General features: G+C 36.6%; 1 protein-coding gene across 2 annotated transcripts in view; it reads right to left on the minus strand.

Moving 5' to 3' along the window:
* Positions 1-16029, minus strand: part of LOC134678311 (UNC93-like protein) — a 118176-nt gene that overhangs the window by 39366 nt on the left and 62781 nt on the right. Inside the window, exon 2 of one of the 2 annotated variants that reach the window (XM_063536816.1) lies at positions 15303-15368. The exons of the other annotated variant lie outside the window; for it this stretch is intronic. The gene's annotated coding sequence lies outside the window, so the exon portion shown is untranslated. The remainder of the gene's footprint in view (positions 1-15302; positions 15369-16029) is intronic. 2 annotated transcript variants of the gene reach the window in all.

A 16029-nucleotide genomic window follows, 5' to 3' on the forward strand; every position in this document is an offset into this window, starting at 1 on the left:
TATAATGTTACTTGCAGATATAGTGCTTTGAGTATCACCAGGCTGTGACAAAATTATATCAACCACTCTGTATACTAATGTTATGGAAAATCGTGTATGCTTGAGATGCAACAAAATGTTAACATACGTTTACATTTGAATTTACACAATCATTTCTTTTGTCGTTTTCCTTATTGCTGTCTTTGCTTACATAAATAAGGTTCTTTGAATAATCATTAAATTAAGTTTATATGTTTTGTAGGGTTCTTATCTTACAAAGGTTGTTTGTAAAATGAAACATTGCTTGTTTACATTTTACGAACTTGTTTACAGAAAATCACAAATAATTTTTCGCTCTCTGTGTAAAAAATAGCGATAAGTATCAGTTTGATATTATTGAATTTCCTTAAAACGACTCGGCACGCCATTCTTTTCCCCATAATTTTACTCAAAGTGCCTTTTTAATAAATAAAGTGACATTGTGATAATAAATACCTATAGGAGTAACAGGTGACGGAATTCACGCCGTAGATTGTTCTCCGGAGTGTATTTATGAAAAAATTTAAAATACGATGCCAATGTATAAGGCTACAAAATTATATTTTTGGGTAACTTTTACGTTATGCATATGTGTGTAAATAATTATGTGTATGTGAGTATGTATAGGTAGGTATGTGTGTGTAGGAAATGCATATTTTGACATGAGCGTCGCAGCAACAAACGAATATGTTGACAGATGACAAGTCGTGTTGTCAGCACGTAGGCGTGACATATGAATAAAGTTTGTATGCCGTTAGTTCGCGATGTCACGCCGGAATATATAGTTCGCGCGAACCACGCGGTGTCATTTTTTGGCGGAGTCTATCAAGCGGATTGAGAGTGATACGCTTTGACTCTATGGAGTTTTACTTTCGAAATGTTTTCATTTTATTTATTACGATCCTTTTACCTAGATGTTGTTAATTGAAAGTACCCTCAAAGTACTGCACAAGTATTTACTTACCTATTCGAAATGACAAGTAGAGTGATTAACTCTGGTGAAAAGCACCCATTCAGACTCCAACATCTCGTCAGAAATGGGTGTCTTTCATCCCTTGGTCACATTCTTCTATACAGTATGAATACTTACAGTATCGATTGGTAGGAAAGCTATTGAATAACAAGTAGGTACAAATTAAAGCTTCTTTCATATTTTCGAATAAGGTCTATGTGTGTTTAGACTTTACACATAGGTATATTACTTGTATATTATATGTAACTTATATATTATACTACTTATTGTAGACTGTACGTTATTGGGATAGCTATTAACTTAAAGTATCTACACGTGATTATTTGTATGTACTTCATTGTGTCTGTAAAGTAGGTATGTACGTTGCCAGTATTCCGCAATTATGTAAATAACAGGATTTGTTTATTACTTATATAATGATAGTTGATGACATGTTTATTGTATTTAAATACGCCTGTTTGCTATAAAACTAATTGTTTGCGATAAATGTCTGGTCACGTGCGGGAAATATATTAATTAGCCCGTGACTTCGGACTTTTATTAATCTACAACTCATCTTGACTTTTATAAGGAGTACGAGTATGTACGTCACAAACAGCAGGCAGCAGCGAGCGAGGTGTTAAATTTAAAACCGGGCAAGTGCGAGTCGGACTCGCGCACGAAGGGTTCCGTACCATAATGCAAAAAAAAAACAAAAAAAAGCAAAAAGAAAACGGTCACCCATCCAAGTACTGACCCCTCCCGACGTTGCTTAACTTTGGTCAAAAATCACGTTTGTTGTATGGGAGCCCCATTTAAATCTTTATTTTATTCTGTTTTTAGTATTTGTTGTTATAGCGGCAACAGAAATACATCATCTGTGAAAATTTCAACTGTCTAGCTATCACGGTTCGTGAGATACAGCCTGGTGACAGACGGACGGACTGACGGACGGACGGACGGACAGCGAAGTCTTAGTAATAGGGTCCCGTTTTACCCTTTGGGTACGGAACCCTAAAAATTATCTAGATACCATTCGATGATGCGAGAGTAATGCTCTAGTTTCCTAGGATAGCGGTACCATCATACCGGTACCGGTACCGGTACCGGCCGTCTCCATAAAAATACTACGACATCCATATTTAGCCGTATTATTTAGTATGGCGACGGCCGCTATATGACGGCACCGCTATCCTAAGAAACCCGATCTTTAGAGAGATCATTTTGGACGCCTGGTCTGTTTTTTCCAGGTATGAGCTTACTACCTGCATTTAAAATAAAGATAAATAAAACCGGCCAAGTGCAAGTCGGACTCGTGTTCCAAGGGTTCCGTAAATTAAGTCCGACTCACGCTTGACTACACATTTCTAACGACGACCTCATGACGACCGGTCTGGCCTAGTGGGTAGTGACCCTGCCTATGAAGCCGATGGTCCCGGGTTCGAATCCTGGTAAGGGCATTTATTTGTATGATGATACAGATATTTGTTCCTGAGTCATGGTTGTTTTCTATAAGTATATTTATATTTAAGTATTTATATATCATATATATCGTTGTCTGAGTACCCACAACACAAGCCTTCTTGAGCTTACCGTGGGGCTTAGTCAATTTGTGTAAAAATGTCGTATAATATTTATTTATTATTTATTTATTTAATAGGTTTTCCTGTCATCTATAGGTAAAGAACTTTTTTATGTATTTTTGAAGTGCGCTGTGCACTTTTTGTGATGGGGAAAAATGTTACATGTCCGTCTTTGGGTCACTAATTTACATACGTGTACCAAATTTCAACTTAATTGGTCCAGTAGTTTCCGAGAAAATAGGCTGTGACAGACGGACCTTTTGAGCTACAGAACCTTAAAAATTACTAATAATCTAAAAGTTCGTTTACCTCTCGTACTAGTGTAGTTTAAGCTTTAATAAAGTGTATCTACCAGTTCATATTAGTTTTTATTTTATCGTGGAGCCAATAAATTTGCAGATGCCTACATACCGATTATGTAGATTAAGATCAAGTTAATAGTATTGTATTCATGATCTTTTAACGAGTTTTCCTTCTACTTTAGAAAAACCCTGTAGAGGATATTTTCCACGCACTTTTTTCCTTGTATATCAATTAGTTGACACGTGTTCAAATATTAAAATATTAATTTACCTAATTAACAACAAGAATTAAGATAAATTGTATCTTCTCTAGAATCACATTTTTAGTGTTCCGTACAAAACTTTGTTCACGGAACACTTATTTATTTTACTTCGGATGAAAAATCTTCAGAAACAACACCAAAGATGGTATAGCCGTATTTTCAAACATGGTGAAAATGCTTTTTTCTTTTGCTGGTTTATTTGTCTCGAGTTACCAACGTAAACGTTTAAGGGGAAGTATTTGGTGAAATTAGTTGTTTTTTATCAGATAAAAAAAAAGAAAAATATTTTTTTTTAAACACATTTTCTTTTTTCTTCTAACTAGTAATCCGAGTTTTATCCAATTTTATTAGGATTCATGCGTAGGAAATTTATTCAATAGGAAAAAATGCGTCAAAAATATATGAAATTCGCTCATCAGATCCACCTTATAGACCGCGGGCCAGGAGCAAATATCGTCAGTCATCGCCTCCCGCTTGATACTTTGTCAGATGATAGTATAGATGCTATCATGAATTAAAAAAATAGTCAGCCGGTTGTATCGTGGTGGAAAGACCGTCAGTTGATCATGTCCGCAAATACATTAAGGGTTTATTGAAATGCCTGATGAAATCCTACATGCAAAGTTTCATGATTTAGTGATTACTATAGCTGACGGTCTTTCCACCGCTATACAACCGGCTGACGGTTTTTTTATTTATAATAACATGGCTGTTTCTTCTATTCCTCAACCCACCAACGGAGCACCAGCTGACGTCCATGAGGGATCATCATACATAGCCGGAGGCTATTGGTCATAGAAATCTGTTCATGGCTCGCGGTCTATTAAACTGGAAGCCGACCACGATTGCCGCCCATGTGCACTTAGCACTTGAGAAATGTTTGCCGACACAGAACGCGCGCTGGTGTGTCCGATTGTCGCCAGCACCACTATTACGGGTCGAGGACGCATTGCGAATTCCCCGTCTTATTAGGTAGGTATCGAAAACATAATTGTTCGCGAATACTAAGTCACGAAATCGGTACGCTTTTGGAATTGGAAAGCAGTAAGTCGAAAATTTAATTCGTGCACGATAATCGACCGTAATGCGAGGCGCTAGAGTTGCAGATGTAACTAGTGAGTTTTAAGTTGACTATTGTTTATTAGTATGTATTAGTGCAAGATTTGAATATTGCTGCTTATCTAAACACAATTAGAATTATAAAAGATTGTAAAAAGACACGTAGTTGTTAACTTGCGTATTAGGTACTTTAATGATCTCTACAGTTTTAATTGATTGATACAAATAATACTACTATTATATATAGTCGTAGGTACTACACTTTAATGCAATTAAAATGTTTAACGCTTACTTATTGCCACGTTGAGAAAGCAAAACTTCCAAAACATGAATTTTACTATAAGCGGTAAAAAAAGTTCGCGTAAATAAGTAGTTTAAGTCAACTTTATTGAAAACAGTAAAAGTTAAATCTATTAATAGAAGGGTGTTTTATGGGCATAATCACATGAACCAAACGAGCGAGCTCGCCTAACGAGCCGCTATTTATGCTGCACTTGGTGTAATCGGTTCGCGTATCGGACCAGGTTAAGCTAAGGACGGCCTACTGCTACAGAATTAATAGTGTCTCTCAACTCACAGCCAATATTATAGACAATTGGATACTTCAAATATTTATAGGGAAAGAAATATAACATAAACATGAATATGATTACGACTGTGAGATATGTGGCAGGTAGGTATCTATATGTGTTAAATCAATAGATAAACACAATGAACTAGAAAGCACTCGTCAAATAGCACGGTATACAGCGTACGGACCGAACATGGAACATATACTCGTAGTTAAATACATGTAGACTAACGAACAAGCACTACCGATCAGACAATTGAAACATCATTTGGACAATGACGTCATTGTCAATGTAGGTTAGATATTAAAGACCGGTTCTAAGTAGCGCAAGCAGAGTTAAGATTAATCAACAACAACACAATCTGCTCCATTGGAGAGAGTACGCGCATTGTCAAAACTTTCCGAGATATATCACGCCGTTGGAATGCAAAGACACTTTCTTCCTTACAATATGTATTTAAAAACCGGAATGGATTTGCTTGCGCATGAGCGATAATGTCGATCCGGTGCAAACCGGTGCTAACCGGTGAGGGCCCTCAAGTTAAAGAACGCATGCGCATGCAGTGCTACTCTTTCCATTACCACAAGACATGCGCGAGAGGCCAGCCACTCGACCCCGCGACCACAATACTTACTCGTAACATTTAAGAAGACACGTTTATCTATTTTAGATATATACTTACTCTTCTTATAACAATTAATGCAAAACATATTACGTTTTTTAATATTAAAATCAATGAAAGGTTCGTATCCAAAGTATTTGCTTTACAGATTGACACCCTTTTGGCATTTATTATTGTTTCTCAATCGTTCATGTTTTGTAAGAAATAATGAAATTTTGTTTTATGGCTAGCCCGTTTTTACTAACGATAGGTAATTTATATTGTTACTAAGTATCCTTTGTTGGTAGGTAAATTAAATCAAAACAAACAAATTGATTCTGCCTATTCAAAAGTTTCAAAAATTATAGGTAATACGATATGAAAAAAAAAACACGAGTTACTGGCAAAATTCCATAGCTACCTGACCTACCTATAGGTAACTGTCACTGCTATCAATTTATTAGCACAGTTCCATAAATACATAATGTATCTAATTATAATGTATCTTTCTTTCAACATACTCGTAAATAAAATTAACTCACATTATAAGTAAAGTCGATGTGAAAGGTGTATAATTATGTCCACGAGTAACTTGCTCTAGACGTCTATCGCCGATTATTGTTTGGATACAATGACACCTGTTGATTGAAGCCTCGTCGCGATCAATGCACGTGGACTTGTACACTTGACCAATCTAATTACGCTGATGTGTCTTTATGAATTGGCAGAATTAAATTACATTACACCTAACGCGTTTGGGTAGGTCAGTGGCATGGCATTACATAAAACAATGTAAGATATCGGGACCCTGGTTTCATATAGGAATATTGCCTGTATTTAAAATAAATTATTTCACACCGAGCACGAAACAAAGCACCTGAAAAATATTAGAAAAACCTAGATCGCAGATATTTAAGAACAATAAAGAGTAGAAAAACTTGACCGTAACGTCATTGTTCTGTTTTTCATAGAGATTACATATAGTATTGCATTGTATTGCATTGTACCAAGGATGCTGATGGCATTTCTTCGCTGTATCGCAATGCTGATACGTTGGGCGAGGTAGCCGCCAGCTTTCCCAGTTAAAAATAATAAAGAATAATAATAAACTCTCGATTTCTAACAAATAAAGAAACAGCACTCATAACCCCATTTTGGCTTCTTGCGATTGTCTGTTGAACCTTCTTCGCCGTAGCCGATTAAAAACATAACGATCATAACGATGTTAATATGAATGAGTCAATCTATAACACGCGGTGTCGGTATTTCATTGATGGTGTCGCACGACTCTGCTTGATTAATTCTTGCTCGAACATGTTGAAGGGAGTTTCCTGGTCAAGAATACTGGTTCTAATCGGTTTATGCCGAGTCAAATATGATTGTTCTTATATTACCAACTCATAAAAATAACACAAACATGTTTGAGTGACGTCATGCAATATTTTTTAAGAAAAAATAGTTTTTTTTAGATGTTATGAGAATATATTTATCTCGAATCAAGTGATCTCTTCACTTCAAATCACCACGCTTAGTATTCAATTGAGCATAATATAGTACCGACAATAAATTTAGCTTCATCGTAGGATATAACTTTTTGTATCTACTTTCTCTCTGGCTTTTCATAAATACAGTATGTGTCTGACCATGGGGCATTCCAGGGATTGATTTTACTCACTAAACTGAGTTACTTTTACTATGGGACCTACCCTAAAATCGGGGATAAATTCTTGGCGTTTCCATAGAAAACGTCGACATCTGATCAGCCAAAATTTATGAAAAAGTAAAATTTTTTTTCAGGAGTTCGGGGTTGGTGCCATAATAAAAGTAGCTCAGTTTAGCGAGTAGAATCGAGCCCTGAATTTAAAGCCCCATGGTCAGTAACACCCTATATAATTCACTATCTCTGCCCGTAAAAATGTACTTACCTACAGAAGCATCTTATGTTTTCTTTGACTTGCCTGCTGTCTGTTTATTGGTATGAATCACATACTGTAGGTAAGTACGTTTTACTAATTTAACTACTACTTATTACGTAAAAATCTGTTGCACGTTGCACATTTATACGACAAATTTCGCACTGACAGTTGTTTTGTTCAAACATCATGCAACAGTGTTGAATGATCGTGACAATGGCTCCTATTGAAGCCAACAAAGGGGTCATGACGTGTCTATTTAGATAGCTGTTACCTTCGCCACAATTTTACGCGTCTCATTCAAAATGTGAACATACGTACCTATAATAATATTTTTTATACCACAACGGTGCAACAAACGTTTGGCACTGATTACCAGTTCGCCGGACGATGTCGGCCTGTCAGTTAAACGCAAAAGACTGAAAAGTGGTGCAGTTACCCCCACCCCTTGAATTTCCCTCTTACGATTCTCATACATTCGCCGTCGATACACCTTGTTCATAAGTGCGGACTTAATCTCCTAAGTCCCAGAAGCTTTAGGAACTTTGGTTTAAAAATTAGAACCTTGCTTGTTTAGCTAAAGTTAAAAAGAAATTTTGCAATAACGCGTTTATTTATATTACTGGCCTACACGGTACCACTTTGTAGCTCTGCAACATTCTATTCGGTATTTCTTGTAGCCTAGGAACACCAGTACAGGGATCAGGAGTCAAATTGCATACGACACTGTTCTAGAGATCCTAGTGTAATAAGTATTCTGCTTGGAAATCACGTTGGGTTGATGGAAAGCCAAAGTAACAAAACAAGTACAAGTGGTTACAATTGATTAAATGAACGAGGAAAACCGCTTCTTGGGAGACAAACTGTAATTAAATGAATATCACACTTTAAATACCAATCCTAATTTACGATACCAAGCTTTTATTGGTTATATATTTAAAATTTTCGCAGCCAAGCGCAAAGAGGGCAGGTAGTGTAACTTGAATCCACTAAGGAGCCCGAAATGCGTGAATATCTATACGACAGTGGTGCGTTACTGTTACTTAGTGTGTTCGAGGTCCTGAAAACAGTGAGAAATAGAGATAATACTCCTAAAAATACGCGTGATACCTCATTAGATTCGTCATGATGCCTAGGAAAATATATTCGAAGCGTGTATTAGCACACAAAAAATTACTTACTCACATTATTACTTTTTGAGATATTAGGGAAATAAAAAATAACTACTTTTTCCCCCCTTTTGTTTATAACTTTTGATATTTTTTGTGTGTTAATACACGCTTCGAATACATTTTTCTAGGTATCATGACGAATCTAATGAGGTATCACACGTGTTTTTAGGAGTATTATCTCTATTTTTCACCGTTTTCAGTTTCTCGAACAGACTATAAGTTCGGAATTGAGTTTTGAATTTACTAAATCATATACGGTTGATCGAATCAACACTTGATACAGTTAACATGCAATAAAATCAACCGTTTATTTGACGTGTATGCGAAATCTGACACTTGTACATGTCGAATTTGACCTCGAAGTAGGTAATTAATTTAAGCGGCTCAGTTTTCCTTTGTCTGAAGTGAAAAGTCTAAAGTATACTTGCCTTCTGTCGGCGCGATTCGGGAAATGAATTAGAGATGCACTAGATAAGATATAGTAAAGATATGTGACGTTCCACGGCGAAAGGTACCATTACCCCGACTGAATATTGGAGCGGCGTTAATAATAAGCGTAAGCGCCAGCTGCCTTAAGGTACCTTTTGCAGTGGAACGTCACATATCTTTACTATTTTATATCTAGTGAATGTCTAACGGCGCGATATCTTAAGGCTCCTCTTCACGTTGGGCCAACGCCAACGCCAACGAGGGACGCAGCCATGCGGTAGAATGAGATAGCAATATCACTTGCTCCCTCTAACGCATAAATGCGTCCCTCGTTGGCGTTGGCGTTGGCCCAACGTGAATATATCATTGTTGTTGAACAAATGTACAGTTGGAGGAGCGAATTGAAAAGGAAAACGCGTGCCCACGCTTCTGCGACTCCGGCGTCCTCTGTGGTTCTTTGTTTGGACAGTTGCCATCATCTTTGCAAATTAAACAGACATCCTGTGGCTTTCGAATTATCGCCTGCCAGTTCTGCATTACCCACACCTACCTACTGTACGAAAAGTTAAATACCATTACAGGCTTGGCTTTTGTTTTCGTTTTATACAGACATTTAAACCCATTTATAAGTTATAGCATTTCGAAAAGTTACATATTTAAGTTGTAGTGCTTGTAGTCGTCCATGTTAAGCTAATTTGAAATATGTATAAGTAAAACAACCAATATATTAATAATAACAATCTAACATTATGTTATCTCATCTCCCAATAGTCCCAATGTAGGTACTAAACATTGGGAGATGACATTGTTAAATTATTGTGTAACAGTTAAGATTGTGCTAGTTAAGGATCGATCAATGACAAGAAATGTAAGTACCAATAAGAACGGCAATAGAGACAAACTCACAGGATACATAGCTCGTACTTACACCGCTCTGTAACGCCATTTGCCAATCTTTTATACAGCTTTTTATTATTAAACGCTGACGAATTAATACCACAATCGAGGAAGAAAGACATTAAAACACTCATCATCGATCAACGAGACAATTACACGTCAGCCCTATAGCCAATTACGGGTATGACCTGTAGCCCCGCGGTAAGTACTATTGTTTTTTTAATCACCGCAATTTCCGAGGCACACGCGATAGCTGATAGCTAAATATAAGCGTTTTTTGCTCTTGACTCTCACGATTCGAAGAACGCGCGCTGGATGCTGTGGCTAACTGAACGCGCGCAAATCACAACATTCACGACCACTATAATACTTACACGGATTATGGAGGTTTTTTGAGAATGTGTTGTGATTTACGAGTACATTTCACTTATTCAGATCTATATATTTTGTTCTGTTATGTGCCTGGGAGCCTTACTCAGTAGTAGATATATTATAATGACGTGTTCCTAATGGCAAGTAGACCAGGTAAGATTGCCAGAGGTCTCGAGAATATGGAGAATAAGGATGCGATACTGCATTGTGAATTCGTAGCATAGCATAGCGACTGTATACCTGCCGACTATATACGGCGATATACCCGTCGGCGAAGTGATTCCTTCTATACCTACATCTAAAGCCGCTCATCCATTAGGCTACCGTGTTTGCTTACTATCAGACGCTTGTTTGCTATTATTTATTTCTGAAATGAATGAGTTCAAATTGTTTATTAAAAGAGGCTTGCTAAGGGCCAGTTGTACTGGCATGTCAATATGCGGTTCGATTGTGTAGGTAGGTGTGTGTAATATTTCTACATTAAATACACCGTTAATGAATCTACTATATATTATCCATTGGAAGTCAGTAAGACCGTGATAACGACTTGTCGAACCACGTAAACGCCAGGCGATTATAACTATTATTCCATCACCTTAAGTAGTATTGTTGTAAATGTAAGTGGAATCTCGCGCTCAGTTTTTTGCCACGTTTTTCGCCGAGGATAACTAGTCCATACTTGACATGGATGACTTTTCCTGCAGCCCTAGTGAGACTGATGTAACTGTGTCATCTGATGCACGCACAGACAGATTAATAATACACACACGTTTATGTATAGTTATATAAAGGTCGTTTGTGTAAGTATTAATGGCGTGGTACGGGAACTAAAATCAATACGAATATAATTATAAAGTGCTATGGTTATGTTATTTGACATATTTATTGCTTTAACTGTCAAATAATGATGTTATATTATCACATTTACCACTAACTAAGCGAACGCCACTGCCGCGCACACAGCTAATTGGTTATCTCAGATAAACTGCCGTATTCGAACTTCAAGATATTCACAAGAGACGACCCGTACTAGATCCATTCTAGTTACGTTATAGTTTAGATATCAACTAGTTCTCTTTTGCAGCGCAATTCGGGCAACCAATGTCACTTTTACGTTAGATAACTAAGATATCTATTAGATGTAAATTGGATCTCTAAGTCATATCCTATGGAAATCGTTTAAGAATATCTCCAGAATCGCGCATAAGTCAAATTTGACAGGTTATATCTTAAACATATCGTTATCGTATCTTGGTGATATCTAAAAGATATCTAATAGATGTCTGTTTCAAAATCCGAATCGGGCTCAAAATGATCACAGCGCACGCAGTAGCATCAAAGTCCGTATTTATTTTTACGGGCCGAATGATATGTTGTAAATATGAATTCTAATGTCTTCAATAGGTAACTGAAGGTATTTATAGGTAGCCGAGGCCTAAAGTTAAAAAATGTATCGTAATTCGAAGTCGCATTGTTGGTTTTATCCATTTAAGTAGGCATAAGCCGTCTGTTGGCATGGTTAAAACATCCGCTACAAGTAACCTGACTAGCATTAACCAAAGACACGAGCATTTCGCACATATAAAGCTATATACTTAATCATGTCTACGCCAGAGTATAATTTACGCTATTCCACTTCATATACACATAAAACTTCGTCTTGAATAAAAAGGAAACCCCATAACTTCATGTTCACCTAATATAAATAACTATCGGCGCGATTCGGGAAATGAATATTTAAAATAAGAGATTCACTAGATATGAAATAGTAAAGATATGTGACGTTCCACGGCAAAAGGTACCTTATGGCGGCTGGCGCTTACGCTATTATTAACGCCGCTTTCAGCCGGGGCAATGGTACCTTTTGCCGTGGAACGTCACCTATCTTTACTATTTCATATCCCAAATCGCGCCGTATCTCTGATATGTAGATTTCTGTAAAGTTTATGTAATATTTATTTAGGTGCTCAAAGTGTCTTCGTTGGTGGTTAATGTCCATGTTGAAAGAGTAAGAAATGAATAAACATCAATCATCACTGTTTTGCACGACAGTTTAGTGGATGTATCGGGAAACCTACCAGCAACACAATGACACGTAACAATGGGCCATTGTGGCGAGCTGGGGGTACCACTCTTAGTTGAAAATGTCTTTTCAAAAAAGCTTATTTACATAACACGTTTGCTTCTATCTTAGACTTTACTACGCTGAAAATAAAGCTAATCATTGGGAAAACATGAAAGATGATATAGTCTGTATGATAAAAGTTCATACGCCGGTGTTCGTTATTGACAAAAAGCGGCCAAGTGCGAGTCGGACTCGCCCAAGAAGGGTTCCGTGCAGCAAGTAACATAATAAAATTGCGGTTTACGATTTATGACGTATTAAAAAAACTACTTACTAGATCTCGTTCAAACCAATTTTCGGTGGAACTTTGCATGGTAATGTACATCATATATTTTTTTTAGTATTATCATTCTCTTATTTTAGAACACAGGGGTCCCACACACATTTTACCACTTTGGAAGTGTCTCTCGCGCAAACTATTCAGTTTAGAAAAAAAAAATATTAGAAACCTCAATATCATTTTTGAAGACCTATCCAGAGATATCCCACACGTATGGGTTTAATGAAAAAAACAAAAATTTTGGGTTTCAGTTCTAAGTATCGGGAACCCCCAAAATTTATTGTTTTTTTTTCTATTTTTGTGTGAAAATCTTGATGTGGTTCACAGAATACATCTACTTAAGTACCAAGTTTCAACAGTATAGTTCTTATAGTTTCGGAAAAAAGTGGCCGTGACATACACGGACAGACAGACAGACAGACATGCCGAATCCATAAGGGTTCCATTTTTTGCCATTTAGCTACGGAACCCTAAAAAACTGTGAATGATGTGACACTGTATCAACAAAAATAACACACATGTCTGTATATCTGTACGTGTGTTCGCGATAAACTCAAAAACTACTGAACGGATTTTCATACCGTTTTCACCCATGAATAGAGTGAGTCTTGAGGAAGGATTAGGTATATAATTAAATTAAGGGTTTGTATAAATTGGTTGAACTACCAGGTCTACCCGTGCGGAGCCAGCGCAGATCGCTAGTTATACAATGTAAGTCGTAGTATGAGTTTTATTAGCATACTGAAGTACTCCTTCACATACTAGGTACATAATAATAGTCGTAAATAAATGTAACATTATGATACGGGTAGCGATAACTACCAACGTCAAATGATCATAAATCCTACGATGAGGTTCTATCGTGTCGTATGATGTGAACATTGTTATCGTAGGCACGAAATCGTAAATCAGGTTTGAAGATACCTAATACAGCATATATTGGGGATTATAGGTTTTATGCCGAGGGTATATTTATATACATTGTACAATACGGGGTTAAACTCCATAGATTATAAATTATTCCTCTGGCAGAACGGGAAGCCAAGAAAGTCTACCTACTCTGTGGTGTATGTTTCTTTGGATATGGTATATCTCATGACATTTTTATTGCAGTGACGTTTTTTTTATTCACATGACGATACGATTTATTTAAAACAATAAAATAAAGTAATCTTTTATAAGTTACATTTTTTTTATAATATTGCAATAAAATAAAATAATAGGAAAGTCTACATTTTACATGTTTATAAATCGATAGCTTAATAAATTATACACCTAAACTGTCCTCAAGGTACGTACCCGTATAGTAGTAATTTCCTTGAAATCATTAATTTAATTAAATACTCTATCGATTACTTGAAGATGAGATGCAAAGAAATAAGGAAAAAAATATTTGTTAAGCGCTAAGGTAAGTACATCAACTTCATTATAGATGTCATGTCATACAAATTAAAAGTTTTACTCATATCAAGAATGCGAGTTTGTAGTGTTTCTTCGTGGTTATCTAATCTAATTCAATAAGGCAATACTGTGTGGAAATCTAAAACAATTGAATATTTAAGGTTAGGAGCATAAAATGTAACAAAAATAACTTTTAAGTCAAAATTAGGTAGGTACGTAAAAAAATCAACTAAAAAAAAATTAGGTACCTAAGAAGTCATATAAAGGCAAATAATCAGACACATATTGATTCTCAATATTGAATTGAGGATAAAGATAATATATTCATTTTACACAGGTAAAACCTGTAGCCAAGATGACAATCCTCTATCAATAAACGCCAACCGAAAATAAAAATAGTATTTTTAGCACACCAGATCGGAAAGGCTTACTTTGCACTTCAAAAACTGATAGCAACGTTGCATTTTATTCACATGTGGGGCAAAGTAATCAAATGCAAATTTTGAGTTGTTTTCTTATGTTTGCTGGTAGAATAGACTTTTAAATGATGATTTTGGATGATAAATATTTAATAACATTCATTTGGATTTTATTTGGTTTGATTGTGTTTGATATTTTACATTTAATATTTGCTTCGGGTTGGTGTGGTGAAAAATTTTGTGTTTCACTCGGGGGAAAATTTTGTTTAACCCTCGTGCTTTGAAACCCTCGCAACGCTCAAGATTCCATTTTTAGAACCACTCGCTGCGCTCGTGGTTCAATTTTGGAATCTTTCGCTTGCTTGGGTATCAATATTAGCACGAGCGGTTAAACAACTTTGCCCCCTTGTAAAACAAATAAGTATTACTCTGATATAAAAATGTGCGAACAAAAGTCACATTATCATTTAAATAAACGTTTATCACTTGGTTTGATTTAAGTATCTATTCTTGTTGCAGACTCTTTGGAGTTTCTATTCTTCTTTCCGATTATAAATTAAAAGAAGAAACTGACACATAAGATTTTTAGATTCATTGATTGGGTTGTGGTTTCTGATCCTTGTAAATGCTAAATTATAATTAAACACACTCGCTAATATCGAAGGTAAAATCTTATCATTTAATATAGTCCATCCCCATACCATCTTTTTCAATTCTATTGAATTAGATTTCCATCCATCAGAAAGTAACGTAAGGGCTCATTTAGACGATGCGAGAACTCGCATGCGAGTTTCATTACATTGCGGGTTTTGATCGGTCGGTTGAATTGGACGTAACCAACAGTCCGCAATGTAACTAAAATTACATGCGAGTTCGCGCGCCGTCTAAATCAGCCCTAAGTGTGAGTCAAGCAGTAGGTAGTAGGTAGTTTGTTATGAACTTACTACGTGGTCGCTTGGTGGCGTGTGGTGTACCGGATCGAAGCGCCTCTCCCGGCTGCTGACGGGCGGCTACAACCAGACGGAAACAGTCAGCGCAGCCCTGAACCAATACAGCTCTCGCGTGGCAATTACTATTAAGTGTTCAGCATGCTTAATATAAGTACTTGGCGGGAGTCGAGGCCCTTTGTTTAGGGCACTCAGCCTTTGCTAAAAATATGTATCTTAATACCATAATATAAATAATATAAACATTCTACATGACATCAAAGCTCTCCAAAGGGCCTCTATGTGTTAGATCTATATTCCTGCGCAAGCCTATCAAAAGACCGGGATTTACAGGCTGGTGAAATCCAAAATAGAGATACAAATAATATAATAATAGGGCCGATTGCACCGACCGTCGGTATACGGGGAGGTTTCAACTTTTATTGATAGGATAAGGTGACGGTTACCTCGCATAACAACCGTAACACCGATTGAAAATACGGCATACAACAATTAAAAGAGTTTTTGAATGGCTATTACGGAGGAAACTACTGTCTATTTATTTATGAAACAAATAAACAGAATACTTAATACCTAAGGCCCACTTGCACCATTCCACTAACCCGGGATTAAGCGGTTAAACCGTTAACCTAGTGTCAAATTGTACTGGTAACCATGGTAACGCCAGGTTTAACCGGTTAACTCCGGGCTAGTGGAATGGTGCAAGTGGCACTAATAGATGTGT

This window comes from Cydia fagiglandana, chromosome Z, assembly GCF_963556715.1.
Source record: "Cydia fagiglandana chromosome Z, ilCydFagi1.1, whole genome shotgun sequence".
NCBI lineage: Eukaryota > Metazoa > Arthropoda > Insecta > Lepidoptera > Tortricidae > Cydia > Cydia fagiglandana.